Genomic DNA, 15,433 nt, shown 5'->3' with positions numbered 1-15,433 from the left:
TTTACAAAGCAACATTGCTATGATGAAACACAAAGTCTATTGATGTACACGGCTAAGTCAAATGAGATCATACAAATCTGAGAAATGCAGGCTGACGTTTCGTAGTTACATGTAAAATGAAAATGTACATTAATCAGCTGTACATTTATAGATTCTTTCACCTGAAAAAAATATTCAAACACTGTCAGATATCAAAGTATCTGCATGAAAGGCACAAGGGAACTATTTCTACAAGTAAAGAGGATAATGAAGCACTACTTGAAGCTGAGCAGGATCTTATGAACATTGAGTTCTAATGAGACCTCATGAATTTGCACAGGTGCAAAGAAAATCTAACAAAAATAACAGAAAACATTCCCTTATTAAAGACACTGTGTATTTGTAGACTTGAGAGCCGACATTCAAACTCATATAATATAGAGCTACCAACAACTACTACAGCTTGAGGTTAAAGCCAATGTGGAAGTCCCTTAGGCCTTGTTTACACCTGGCAATAACATGCGTCTTGGGTGATCTGACCACAAGTGGACAGCTCTAAGTACATCTGTTCACACCTGGCATGAGCATGCATCTCCATATGCATCTAGAGTGACCACTTGTGATCAGATCTCACTCCCCAGCTCTATATGCAAATAAACATGTACATCATTTCTGTTTGCAAAGACCAAATTATTGTTGTTTTTAACTGGCGGGATGACCGGGGGTCCCTGTACCCTCTATCCAAAGCTGTGTTAAACTTGTTTGATGATAGGATAAACAAATATACAATGCATTGTATGCCCCTCATGACAATCAAACGCCCCTCCTATTGATTTGCTCTAGCGTTGCGTCTGAACATATATAACAAATATAGAATTATATGCTGCCATCTACCCGCAGCTGTGTTTCCCCATTGAGAGACGCTGTGCGCATTTACGCATGAGACACGGCAGCCTAACTTCATTGATTATTTAAATCTCCAACACACCGACAGGATCATTCAGGATCAAGTGTTAATTAATATTCTGTGTTCTTCTACGCATCCAATAGGTCAGCTGTTACACATACACAGTCCAGGTTCATACTATTTGGAGTAAAGCAGCCGTCCTCTTGATAAATCCTGAGCTCATTATGTTGAGCAGCGCAGTAAAACCAAAAACTGTCGTTATCAACTTGACAGGACAGAGGAACCTATCCAGCAATGTATAGCTTTTGAAATATTTTTTTAGACAGACAAGTGAAAAACAAGTTATTCTCTTCTTTTTTTTTTTCATTTCTATTCTGACTGTTGATTTGATGAGGAAAATGGGTTAGGAGAACGGGGATAACAGGAAGAAACAGGAGGTGGATTATGTTCTTTTAATTCCAAGCGGGTAGCTGCTGGTCTGAAAAGTGAAGCCAATGTGCCTTAAACCTGCATTCTTTCTAATGGCCAGCAGGGGCGACCCCACTGACTGCAAAAAGAAGTCTGATTGTATGGAAGTCTATGAGAAAATGACCCTACTTTTCACTTGATTTATTACCTCAATCAACACTTTCCTAATGAGTTTATGGTCTCAATCAGTAGTATCAAGTCTTCTTCAATGCATCATGATGTTCATTTTGTAAATTATGGTCCCGTTTAGAGTGAAATAGATGATAAAGTAGCGTATGCTTCAGGGAGTGGTTACATTGTGATTGACAAGTCGCTACCACGGCGACAACATTGATTATGTAACATAACCATGGTGTAATCCCAGATTCACAGAGTATAGGCGTAGCTGCTGCTATTCCAGTGTGTTTTCAGTTCATTAAAGATAATTCTAACATTTTGGTTGCCTAAAAAAAGTCTTGTCCAGCGTTTGGTTGTGATAATAGACCCTCTAAAGAGTCAGATGTTCAGTTTTTCTGGCGAGTACATTTTGTTCTAATGGTTTTAGGCCTGTTTTTTGCTAGCAGAAATTAACATTTTCATTAACACTATCACTGTTAACCATAGATTGTAAATGCACCTTGTTAACCAAACTAGCAGCTAGCGCTATGGTCAGATCCACCTTCTCGTCCAAATATGGTCACTTCTGGCTCCAAAAATCAAACATAGTGACAGTGAAATCCAAGATGGATAACCTCAAGGCTTAAAAACTGCAGTCCACAAACTAATGAGTGACGTCATAGTGACTATGTCCATATTATTTACAGTCTATGTTTAATTCACATGAAAGACAGAAAACAAAAGAATGCATTTCTTTATCCTGTTATCAAAAGAGTTGGACACAGGAGGCAGCAATTCAATGACCATGCCTAGTCTGCTGGAAAATAAAGGGCATCAGTTGAGTAGGCGGTCCTTCAATGTGGCCCAGGACATATTGTGTTTGCACTGCTAAATGAATGTGGCCACATGCGGCCCAGACCACCTCAGAATGTGATTGGATCTCAATGCATCCTCAATGCGTCTTGGATGTGTTACACCTGTACTTAGAACTGCCCACTTGTGATTGGATCACATGAGATGCATGTTTATGCCAGGTGTAAACAGGGCCTAAAAGGCCCACACACAGCTGCTAGCTCCTCCAATTGACTCCCATTCAAAAAGCTTCAACTTCTCTCTAGAAATACTAATTCAATATTTTTTTTCAGTGAGTCATTAAGGTCTTGATCTCTAAATTCAGGCCCTCTAATAAGTGTGCTGGTGGTCATTGTGGAAATTATTGCTCCGTTAATAAGATCTGAAGACCTATAGTGGCTTTGATGTCAGCCATGTGGGCATTGATTGACAGCATGCTCACCTGCTGTTCTCCCCTGCTCTGGGACTCACACTGAGTTGGACTATTGTTGCAATATTTCATTAAGTTTAATGTTACTTGATTATAATACCTGCCCAATTAGCACAGTTTAGCTAAAGTAGCTAACATTAGCCCAAGTGTGCACTTATCAGTGATCCCAGTAAGCTAGCATTCGCTTGAGTTGGAAGTCACATGGTGTGTTTCCAGAGAGTGAAAGGCAACACCCCACACTCCTTATTTGGAAGGTCCTGGCTCCAAATGGAGAAGATGACGCCGACCATAAGCTGCAACTCTGGTCTTCAAACTGGCTCCAATGAAAGCAGCATGTGACATCCAGCTTTATATACAGGCTGTGGTTATTACTGTATGTGAATGCAGAATATATACACGGTGTAGATATTTGGCATCTAGGCTCTGATCTCATCACTACACACAAGCCAAAACCAGGCAGGATTTTAGGTCCCATTTAAACTTGTCATTTGAAAAGTCCAGATCAAATCCAGATTTAACACACTTTTGTTCATCTTAGCCACATACAGTATATGCATCTCCGTCAGCTACAACTCAAATCTGATTAGAGTCTGTCATGGTTTTCCTGGGTTACATGTGAATCAGGATCAGCGCTACTTTGGTCCAGAGGGTGGTGGTAACCCAGAGGAAAAATCTTTTGCTCAGGATAGTCTTTTCTTTAACTCTTGAGAAAGTAGTAAGATTTTCATTGTATATTGTTTTGAGCTCACTTCAGTCTGAATTGTTGCTCCTAAAACCCCCTTAGGAGAAAAAATGAGACAACGAGAGACTGAATTTTTGAGACTTAGGTAAAACAAATGGATATTGAATTGAGATTACAAGTAATAGATGAGATCTCATCATTGTATCTTTTTGAGTTCATTCATGTTTGCCTATTGCTCCTAAAAAGCCATGAGGAGCACTAGGGAGGTGTAAGTAAGATCTCAATTCCTTATCTTCTTGAGATCCCTTAAATCTGAAATGTTTCTCCTAAAACCCCCTTAGGAGAAAAAGGGAGACAAGGGTGAGAATGAAGGGTCGGAGCATTAGGGAGAAATAAGAACCAACTCAGAGAATTTGAAGCCAACTGAGCCAGACTTTTATTTTGCATTTACATTAAACATGCAACTTTTACTTGCAACATCAGTGTTAACTTGGTATTCAAAATCAAAACAAGACCACAGTGCAAATGTCAGTTAGAGCAGCTGATCTCAACCTTTGTGGTTCATGACAGATAAAAAAATGTATTCATGATTCATGATTCTCCCATAGTTGCATAAACTGAATGAACTTTGACACCAAAAATGACTTATTTTCCCTTTTCAGACTATTTAACTTGATTAATCATTAGATAACAGCTTGAGATTTCAAATATTCAATATTTCAACAAACAGCTATACCAAAGATTATAAACAGTAGTTCTTAAACATTGTAGTTTGACCCCTAAAAAAGAATTAATTGTTTTAGAAGGGCTTGAAATTTCAAATATTAAGTATTTCACAAAACAAAAGCATCTACACCAAAGGTTATAAACACCTATGTATTTCTATATCTTTTCACAACATACCAAAAATCAACTCACAGCCCACCAATCCCAATCTTGCTCAAAAAGGAGATGGAAAAGTCGTAGGCTGCCATGCTCACATTGGTGCACTATGGAGGCAAGCACGACAGAAATGGGCCAATACTGGTGAGGAGCTCTTGAAGAGCCTTCTTCAAAGGATGATATCTGACACAAACATCACAGACAAGTCAAATATTTACCACTGTTTATTCTGACATTATATTACACTGTCACTACTAGGTATGCACTGTCAAGTTTAGATAGATTTTTATGTCAGGTTTACAGGCAGGCTAGACTGGATCTGGCAAGGACGTGGCACAGACACAGAGCGTGGTGTTGCTAGGCAAAATGTTAAATTTGTTTGAGGACTATCTCCGTTAAACAAGTAAACAAGAAACCACCAATCTCAGGAATTAACTGAGAACCAAATATACCATGACTGATCTTATTTTATAGCCTACAGTCTGCAACACAGAGTGGCCAAGGCATCTGCCGTTCCAGAAAATATAAACAGGACAGCGACAAATGTAAACACTTATAGACAGAATCACAGAATATTTAACTATGTTAGTAACTGGATCAAGTGTAGTTACAGTAGGCTAAGGCGGGATGTAAAAAGCGAGCTGGGTTGCATAGACTTTTTTGCTCCAATGGATATGTGGTCAAACTTTAACATAGGAGCTCGCCTGCCAAATGAAGTTGCTCTGTGACTTACATTTGGTAATTCACTGCACAATTTCATTTTAATGTATTTAACGGTTTAAAAGTTGTCACTAGATGGTATAACCATCATGGCAACGTCTAACAATATAAACTTACTTACGCTGGAAAGAATGTCCTCCATCTTCTTCTTCTCTTCCACAAGTTTTATGAACTCTGAACTACACTTCTCACATAGCCAGGACCCTCTGTCATTCTGTGCCACACTTTCAACAACTTCTCTGTATAGCCGTCCTCAAAGGTGACAAATGCAAAATGCCTTTAAATAAACCAAAAACAATGTAAGTTAGCATGTCACATTTTACAAGAAAACAAGCTATCTCCTATGATGCCGATATATATCCTGCTCTTGAAAATGTCATGTTTTCATTGGCATTATATTTGCTTTTTCAGTGCATTTAGAATTAAACTCTTTAAGCTATGTTTAACTTCATTGTAATGAATTTCATTTTACCAATACAATTCCAATGTTCCAATAATTAGAATCCCATCTATAAAAGGGTGGGCAACGCATTCCCAAGAGAGGTATAAGAGAAATTAGACTTCAGTCAATGTTAAGACTATCTTTATATGGTTACTGGGATCCAGAGGTGGAAGTAATGAATTACATCTACTGTTCAGTGTTTCCCCTATAATAGTACAGGCCTGGTGGGCTGCCAAGCCAAAAATGCCAAAAATAATGCCAAATATCCATTCATTTGGAAATCAATAGTGTTTGGGAGCCTCTGAGCAGCGCTGTTTCGAAGCATGAGTCAATGTCTGTGTCATTGCCTAGGAAACTCCTAATAGCGTAGCTCCTTTTAAGGAATAGGGCAGTACTAAGCAAGTGAGTGGCTAAGTGAGAGAGCGAGTGGCAGAAAAGTGACAGTGAATGCGAGCAGAGCAGAGGAAAAGGTGAGCAGTAATTTGTCAGTATGGCAGTAAATGTACAGCACAGACTATAGTGTGTATAGTGTATATTAATTGCTGTGGCTTCTCAAGACCAAGAAATGTCTCGTCTGTTCTTTCCCCAACTGCTGGAAAAGTGAAGGGGATTAGCCCGAAAGTTAGCAACAATGGGTTAGCCTAACCTGACGATGCTGAACAGAGAAATACAGAATGGAGAAATGTGTCGATGCTAAACACCCCCCCACCCCCCTACCTTAATTAATCAATGATTTATTGCACCACCTGGTGAGTATGTTAGTGAACGTGGCATATTTTTAATTGATAATCAGCTGTATGCACAGGCTGCAAGGTGCCATCTATAAAAATGGATTTTATTGTTGATTTGGACACAAGGGCTCGGTTGCGTGAAGTTGTTCCACTTTTTTTGGATTTACATTTAATGCAATGTATCTGGTAGCCTAAAGGTGGTCCAGTTAAAAATGTAATGTAATTTACTCAGCGTACATTTTAACTGATTTACTTTTTACCTTTATCTACGCACATTTCCCAGTACTCTATGGGACCCTAATGAAAGCAACACAACAGTTAAAAAAATGTAATTGGACAGTCACTATTTTTAATCATCCTCTTAGCCTCTTCCTCTATAGTTTCCAGCTGTACGTCCCTCATTTTGGTTGAAGGGAAATGTAGTCTTTTGGTTTGGATCCGGTCATTCTGTAAATCAACATTTCAAATTTATTATGTTGGCATGATATATATATTTTCATATATGACAAACAAGATAAGCAAAGATTGTACATGGTTAAGTATGCCAGTGCAGAAAGGAAGTTTATTAATTTAATCTGATTCACATTTTTTATTGTTATCAAACACTGATAATATTTATTACCTGACAAAACAGACTTTAATATATTACTGAGGTCTTCTGCTAAATTCGGCATCGTGTTTCACTCAGAAGAACTCTGATTCAATAAATCAGCAGTTATAAAAATGTGTAAACTGCGTCATTACGACAGAAAGGCATTATCTGGGAAACATCATGTTTATTCACTTTACATGGAACTAAAATTGATTGAATTGAATTGTGTTAAATGATCACAGAATGAGCCAGTGTCTGTTTATGAGAAATCATGAATGATCTTTTAGCAGGAGTAGATGTTCATTGGTAAGCTCTGCTCCGTAAAATTTAACAATATGTTTTTGGAAGTTTTCCTCCAACAGTAGGAAACAGTTGAAGACTTTATCTGCTGATTTTAAACTACATTTAACCGATAAAAATGTTTACTGTTACATAAGTTTTGGATGCAGGGCTTTTACTTAAATAAATACGTTTCACAACATGACAACGTCACAAACTGAACTGGCTGACAGGACAGTAATCCTCGCTTAGCATGATGCTAACAACATATTAATACAATGGGAAATCCCATAGAAAAATGGCAAAGCTAGCAGAATTAGCGTTACACTATTTAACTTATAACACTTACTAGATGTGTACACAAAACGGTCTTTATGAACCTGTAATAACTCTTAAGATGTACGAGGAGTGTTACCAAACAAACAAACATGACAAAGGAGCCTTGAATTAAAACATGACGAACATAATGTGCGGTGCTAAGCTACAAGAAAGATAGATTTTTTTTTTTACCGAAGGCGTTCATGCATACTACTGTTGATGGTTACACAACTATAGCCTATGTAAGAAGTTGAAAACTTACCTGCAACTTCTTCTCTCCTCAACTTCAGCTCCTGTATCCTACTCGAAAGTTAACAGTCCAAATAAGGGTGCTGACGATTGTATGTTATTTGGCCACTCGTGCAGTCGGCCACCAATTAGTGAAGCTGAAGTGAAGTGACAGCCTATATGACCAATAGGAAATGAATTGGCACTGCGCACTTTTTTTTCTGTGCGCCTGGGACACACTGGATGTGTGAACCTCAGCAGTGCGTGTGCGTCGCTGAACTGCTGCGTCTCGCACGCTTGCAGCATCCACACAGGAAGTGTGTCTGCTGCGGCGCTTCTGCCACTGGCAGCCCTATCGTTCTATTGTGTTCCCTGTGTATTTCTTCTGAGAACACCGCGCGTCACGCGGAGAAAATAGGTGAGACCTCAAATCTCTAGATGAAGCGACGCAGCAGCCTCCCGTGAAACGCATTCGACACGCGGGCTGTGTGGCTGCTCTAACCTGTTAACATGACCGCCGAAATGAAAAGCAAGAGGCACACGCGCTGCTCACGCATCCAGTGTGTCCCAGGAGTAACATACCCCAGTCTGTTCGGCTGAATGAGGAGTAGCACTAGGGTACCTAAGACAAAACTGCTATGACTCCTAGGATCTCATGATTCTTCTCAAATATGTCTCAGAGTTTTCTTGGAGCTTTCTCTGATCCATGTTCAGGAGACTTAAATTACACTTGTTTAAGATCATTTAGAGATCTCTTGATCAGAGTAAGACACAGATGAGTTATATGTGGTTGTTTCTCCTGAGGTCACTAGGAGAAAATAGATATATTTGAGAAGAATCATGAGATCCTAGGAGTCATAGCTGAGTTTTCTTTGAGCTCTGTCTCTGATCTCATGGTACCATGTTCAGGAAACTTAAATTAGACTTAATTAAGATCAGTGTTTCCCCTAGGTTGAGTGGTTTGGGGGGAGGGGATGATTAGCCACACATTTCTCTCTTCTCTAGTTCTCTGTTTAGTGTCGTCAGATTAGGCTAACCTAACTTCTTAGCTAACCCCCTTCACTTTTCCAGCATTGGGGAAACAACAGACGTCACTTTTCTTGGTCTTGACAAGCTGCAGCATTTCTTAACTGACACATTGTAGTCTGTACTGTACATTTACTACTAACAACAACTAACGTTATAAGTAAAGTTAGGCTTTGCGGTCTGCTTCCCGACTCATTTTAAAAAATCCGGTGAATCAGAATAAAAAATATTAAATAAAATAAAACGTTATTAAATAAACATGCCCACACCCCCACACACCTCCACTCGACCCTGCGGCTGAATGCCGCACCATCTGATTTAGTCTGAATATGGCCTCACTGCTCACCTATTAGTCTGCTCTGCTCACATTCACCGTCACTTTTCTGATGCTCGCTCTCTCGCTTAACCACTCACTCGCTTACATACTGCCCTATTCCTTAAAAGGAGTTACGCTACCTGGAGTTTCCCAGGCAATGACACAGACATTGACTCACGTTTCGAAACAGCGCTGCTCAGAGGGTCCCAAACGCTATTGATTTCCAAAAGACTGGATATTTGGCATTATTTTTGGCATTTAAAAAAAGATTTTTTGGCCTGGCGGGGGTTCTCGTTGGCCTGGCGAAACACTGAAGATGATTTAGAGATCTCTTGTTTTGATCAGAGTAAGACATAAATGAGATTATCCTGAGTTGAATTTGAGAAGTAGGAGTAAAAGCCTTTGGTCTCACCTTAGTTTTTAAAAATAGCTCATTTGTGTCTAGGAGAAATGAAACAAACAACTTCTTGGATTTTGCTTTCCTATGGGAATGCAAATGAAGCTATTTGGTAACTGTTAAAAATGCTGAAAAACAACAACAACAACAAAAAAAACAAACAAAACTTAAAACATTTAGTAGTTTGTTGACAGCTGTAGAATCACATGACGCATTGTATTATGGAATAGTGAGCATAAAGTGGAGTAAATACCATGGACCCCGCTTTTTTCATTCCATTATGGGAATTGTAAGAGCACATACATTTCATTGTTAGAATTTAGAATGGTAAACAATGAATATAGTGAATATGAAGTAGTTTCACTCACAGTACAGGATGACTTGGTAGTTCTGGATGTTTGAAGTTTTGCTTGTCTTCACAGCCTCTCACTCGCCACACTCCCTCACCCATTCTGATTACTGCTCTCTCACCCACACAGATCTCTCAGTGGTTGCACTGATGAACACCACAACAGCATGTTACACCCTCTGTGTGACCATACAGTAGGGTCCAAAAGTTTGAGACCACTTCCCCATTCAAGTGAATGGTGTTATCAAAGTGGAAAGAAACTGTTAGTCTACTTTCACAGGACTCTTTCTGACGTAGTTAAACTGAGAAGGAGAAAAGCTACAGTTGGTGTCTCGGAAAGGGGGATGCATTTACACCTTTTCAACATTTGCTCTAGGATGTGTGTCAAACCACCTCCTAAGGAATCAGATTTCAATCTGTCTCTAATGCCTCTTGACTTTTTTGATATTGGACAGCAATCCGATCTGCTTAAGAACATGATGCGCCAATGTATAAATGGGCTATGATACTCAGAGCATACCAGTGGATTCTGGGGTGGAGATGGGGCTTATGTAGTGCTAATTAAACAGCAGCAGCAGTGTTTGCAGGTGAGTGGTGCAGCAGCTTTGCTTAAATACACTGGAATATTGCAAAGATTGCATTGGATATCCTGTATCTTGCAATGAGAAGCATAGCAGTGGATTGGAGTCATCTCTCTGAGCTAACATGCAGGCTTCCTCTTATTTCTAATGAAAACACTCACGTCACACTCAGCATATATATGATGAAAACAACCTGCCCCCTCAGTGCACAGTGATCAATTAGTCGATTAGTCTCCATGTCAGTTTTTCAAATATAACTCTGCCAAAAGCAATTAAGTCAAATAACAGCTAGCATATGGAGGAGTAAATTACAGAGTATAAATGCAAACACAAATATAAATAGAACAGCCCTTTCTAGAAAGCCTGCAAGAAAACAGCTTACACTTTGCACTCAGGTAGTTTAGCTGTGGTTTACAACAGGTTCAGTTCAAGTTCAAACCAGTGCTTCACCTAGAGGCACCGGTTTGAGCTTGAACTTGAACCTCATTATCTGACTTAACATGCAGTTTAACCAGAAAATGATGATGGTAACATGATGATAACAATGGTCTTTGTAATTCTTTTTCTCTTTTGCCTCAGCAAAATGTGTACTACCCTGCTAGCATAGAGGGCTAGTACTGAGGGTGTCTTATTTAGTGAGAATGCTGGAGAAAAGAAATGTCTATTTTTAACTGTCTGAAGGAAATTATTTGATGTTAATTAAACTAATAGGCAGGTGAATATTATTCTGAAAGCCCATGAAGTGAAAAGAGAGTAAGCTCCACCCTGTGTGTGAGGTGCTGACAGAGAGAGAGAAATGGACAGAGTAAAAAACTTTCGTCCTCCAAGCCAGAAAGACTTCTTCCTTCGGTAGAAGTTTGTCAGAGAAAACCTTGCTAACTAAAGGTCCAATGAACATTGTTCTGTTGAGATAGACTTTTGGAATTACTGGGACTTTTCTCGGTGAGTTGAACTGAATGAGAAACTGTTGAGCTAAACTCACAACAGTGATATGCTAATGGCTAGCGTTGCTAACTAAGCAAGTGGATGTGAAATTGTATAGGCTGGATCTTCTACAAGATGTGGTTAGCCGGTTGTAACGTTGTATGTAAACAATACAGGTTATATGCACATTGTAGAGAGTGTGTGTGTTTTTGTACTGAATGTAGCTGTATACGCTGTGCAGTGCAATGCACTCATAAAAGTTTTTTCCTGTAGTTGCTCCGCGGCACCACACAGTCGCCATTTTGAGGCTTCAAGAGAGCCCTGTTTCTTGTTCCCTTTGGTAAGAAACAACTCTTACCAATGATTTGGTTTGCTTGTAGATGTTTGTGTGCAGTGTTAAAGATAGGCTAATTCATGACTGTGTTGTACAGGTCAGGTTTTGATGTAGGCCTGTGATTCAACAATGATCCACTCCAAAGATGGCGAGCCACTGTACCAGGATCCACTGTGATGATGACTTATTTCAAGAGAATTTGAAATATTTTGGATGGACTGTGAACTTTGCTGATTCTGCTTGAGTGGTAGGGCAGACTTGCATTTCACTGTTCCTCTGCATATCCTGCAAGGACAATAAGAGATTTTAACACTGAAATCTCACAATTTAAATGGTGTGTTTTGATACCATAAAGACTGAGTCAAATCCTCCGGAGGTATAATTTTGTTTCTTATCTCAGTATTTTGGGCCCATTCTCTTTTGATGTAATTTTGTTACATTCTTTTACTATGGGTGAGAGTGTTAAGTAACCAAATTAGAGATGAAAGGTTGTACTGCACTTGCCATATTTTCAATATATGTCATCAAGCTAAACCTACTGAGGTGGTCTAAATAATCATCCATCCTGCTCCAGCAATCAAACCTTGGCATGTGGTCCAGTATCCAACTGTATACTGGAATTTGTATTTTACCTATTGAATTGGGTCACAATAGCATAATACATCTCTTTGACAGCTTCAACCTTGAAATTATTTGTCCCAAACACAAAATGGTTTGTCTTGTACTTTCCAGACGTGTAGATCCAGCAATCCTGACAGTATATTATGTTTGTTTCTGGATCAAATACAAACATGACCTGATCCTTTGGCATTATATATCCTCATTTTCTTCTTCTCCCCTTCCTCGCTTTCATTTTTATCCTCAGCCTTCCTCTTCTGTTCATTTGGATTTTTTACCCTAGTCAGAAATCTCCACATAATTAGCTAACTTGGCAAACTCATAGATAAATTGACATTAAGTATAGTGACCACTCACTATGGCCACCTAATGGTTGTGTTACACGTCAGTAAATACGTCACGTCATGGAAAATGTATGATTAGGACTAGGAGTATTGTTTCTGCAGCCTGCTTCAAACAGATGCAGTGATATTTAGAGTTTGATTCATCACTAGCCAAGTTAGCTAGTAACTTTACAATGTTACCCGCCATAGTTAATTTTTACCTGCATTTGGCGGGTTGGTGGGTGTTAAAGGACGACGTTGCCCATTTTAAACCTTATCTCTATCTATCTGAATTTAGGATATAGTGTGAAAAACAGCAACAGTTGTTTTTAATGTTCTCTGTGTCTCTGGGGTGCAGCTGCAAAATCTGTTCTTCAGGCATCAGCGTCGTCATTTGACGTGTACAGTGACGTAGTTGGGAAGACAGGATAGGAAGGAAGGATCAAGGATAGTAAAATGGGCGTCTCCTGAAACATTCCCCCTCCGAAAAGCAGACACTAAAATATCATACTACTAAATACTTTAAAATATCCCCAGAGCGGAGCTGCATTACAGCGGCAGCCAAGAGACAGGAGCCTGCATCCGGACAGGCTGCCCCATCGACCGCTGCAGACTGAGGATCATCAGGGAGAATGGAGAAAGACAGATAACTCTGCACTGCAACAAACTTTGTGGTGCTTTGGTAAACCTGAGTTTATTTTCTGACAGAAATTTATATCAGACTTTAACTGTTTCCCAAAAAAAGCTGAAATGCAGACAGTAGACTCAAAATCTTTTGACTGTCTACCGGTAGCTCTGGCAGCATTCAGGCTTGGGTAACATTAAAGCTCTTGGTAAGTTTGCATTGATCAACATAACCAACTCTAGTGCGCCTTTTGTTTTATGATCCTTGCACATTGGTACAATATATTCAGACTTGATGAGGACAAACGTTTTGTAAATGAAAATAAGCCTCAGTAGATATAACTACCCACTAACTTTGTCTTTGTTAAATAGCTGCTCTGCTGGCTGTAAACACATCATCAGTAGTCAGTCAGTCTGATTGGACAGGAAGTGTGCAATGCATTCTGGTTGTTGTAGGATCCTCCTTTAAGAGTGTTATGGGGAATCTATAGCCTTCTTTTTCTCAGTTTGCTCTAGTCATAGGGCACCATTTTCAAAAATGATTGCACATTTCTACTATACCTGGTTTTAAGAAATCATCATATTCACAGCACTGAATTCCCCCTTTAATTTCAAGCTCTGTGCTTAGTTAAATAAAATGCCAAATACAACTTTCCTTCCTTATGATCTTCCTATCTATCAGACTATATTCAGAGACAATGACTAACTAAATACATATTAATCTACTTTTTTTAAAACATGTTTTAGGAATGTGGTTGAAGTTGTTACATGATTACAAATTTGGGTATAAAGTCCAGCAAATTCCAGCCCATAACAAATAACAAAGACAAATTAAAAATGAGCAACTAAATACAGTACACATTTTCCTTATTTTACTTTCCATTTTTGTAAATATATTAGTTAGCTTATGTACTTAAACATATTTTTATCTTTTACCTTATATCTTATATATTGTGCTTAGTTAAATAGAATACCAAATACAAGTTTCCTTCTTATGATCTTACCTATCTATTGCTCTGTCTTTAGAAACAATGACCAACTAAATGCAGTGTGTTATTCCACATAAAACTGCAGCAGGCACTGATTTTCTGACTGTAATGTTTATTTTTGGGGCTATTATTTATAGTACCAGGAGACTAGGCGACAGAAATGTCTGTAGTGTCTCCCGCTTTGCTGACAAGCATACTGAATAAAAAGAACTAAAAAGAAACTAAATATCTGAGCAGCAGAAATTTAACTTACTAAATCTCATTTACAACACTCTATTGCCTTACTGTCAGTTAAACCATGTCCACAACAGCTTTAATCTAAAGGGGCAATCCAGTGATTGCACACATCAAGATTGCTTTACTGATTATGTGGAGTTCTACGGAAGTGCAATGCATTCACTTCAGAAAAGAAATTGCCCTGTTTTTCTGAATTAATGAGATAATTATCTCAGAATTCTGAGAAAAGTTTTCATGAAAAAAAAAATCTTCTCTGTGTTTCTGAATTAATGAGATACCTCAAAATCCCAAGAGAAGCTCCCATTCCTACTTGAGAGCTCAATTTCATGGAAGTAAACATGTCCCGCCTGTTCAGTTTAATGTATTTATATTTTGGATTTGGATTGAAACATGGGAGATACACGTCTTTAAAGCTGGACATTTCCAGCTCTAAATTTTTATTTTCGGACTCCACTAGAGTAGCTTTGCATGATTCACAGTTCAAAAAACTCCTTATTTATCTTATACTGACCCTTTATGCAGCCTCTGTCTCTTAACAGTCCGTTTGATCTCCTGTCTCTTTAAGACCTCCCGCCCAATGAGCACACTCTGCTCTGATTGGCCAGTTTTCCGGAAGCTGCTGAGGGGCAGCACTTATCAGAGTCATGTTAAGTTACTGCTGATGCAAACCCAACATTTCCTGCTTTCCTGCTTCAGATTAAGCTTTTCAATGACTAAATAACAGGAGGCTTTTATTGTAAAGAATTTGTGAAATGTGTTCCTCACTCGTCAAAACAAGAACATATAGAGATATTTGGAGCTCTTTGTTCAGCGGATCAGTTAGAAGTAATGCAGGGAGGAATAGTACAAGCAGAAACAGCCACAGTGAGATGTTTGATGAAGAGCTGCAGACGACCAGCACACCTCCAACAGTAAACTACTTATTTTACTTTGCCCTGCTGTGTAATGGAGTCATGGCTTGGCATGACTACCTCCAAAACAATAGAAAAATGCCATAATATTAGCAGAGTGGAGCAGTGAACTTGTGCACTGTGCGTCACAAGTATCTGCTTGGACACAAGCAGATGTCCAAATAAAGAAATCCGTCACAAGCCAATGCTGGCTTGGGC

The 15,433-nt window shown here is 39.0% G+C and overlaps 1 protein-coding gene and 2 long non-coding RNA genes across 4 annotated transcripts in view; 1 reads left to right on the top strand and 2 right to left on the bottom strand.

Annotated features, from left to right (window-relative positions):
• The window catches only part of LOC121912801 (gamma-aminobutyric acid type B receptor subunit 1-like), a 151,144-nt gene that overhangs the window by 51,222 nt on the left and 84,489 nt on the right, over positions 1–15,433 (bottom strand). The gene's annotated exons all lie outside the window — the stretch shown is intronic.
• On the bottom strand, positions 3,827–7,922 carry LOC121912804. Of its 2 annotated transcripts, none has more exons than XR_006100153.1 (4): positions 7,641–7,922; positions 6,450–6,636; positions 5,134–5,293; positions 3,827–4,479 (listed from the first exon to the last, which is right to left on the bottom strand). It is a non-coding gene; the product is annotated as an uncharacterized LOC121912804 (long non-coding RNA). The 2 variants fall into 2 exon arrangements; XR_006100154.1 differs by having other exon boundaries at positions 6,534–6,636.
• On the top strand, positions 11,072–12,283 carry LOC121912803. Its single transcript, XR_006100152.1, has 3 exons — positions 11,072–11,217; positions 11,473–11,539; positions 11,631–12,283. It is a non-coding gene; the product is annotated as an uncharacterized LOC121912803 (long non-coding RNA).

Source organism: Thunnus maccoyii, chromosome 15, assembly GCF_910596095.1.
Source record: "Thunnus maccoyii chromosome 15, fThuMac1.1, whole genome shotgun sequence".
Classification (NCBI taxonomy): domain Eukaryota; kingdom Metazoa; phylum Chordata; class Actinopteri; order Scombriformes; family Scombridae; genus Thunnus; species Thunnus maccoyii.
This window is presented reverse-complemented; position numbering and strand designations above follow the sequence as displayed.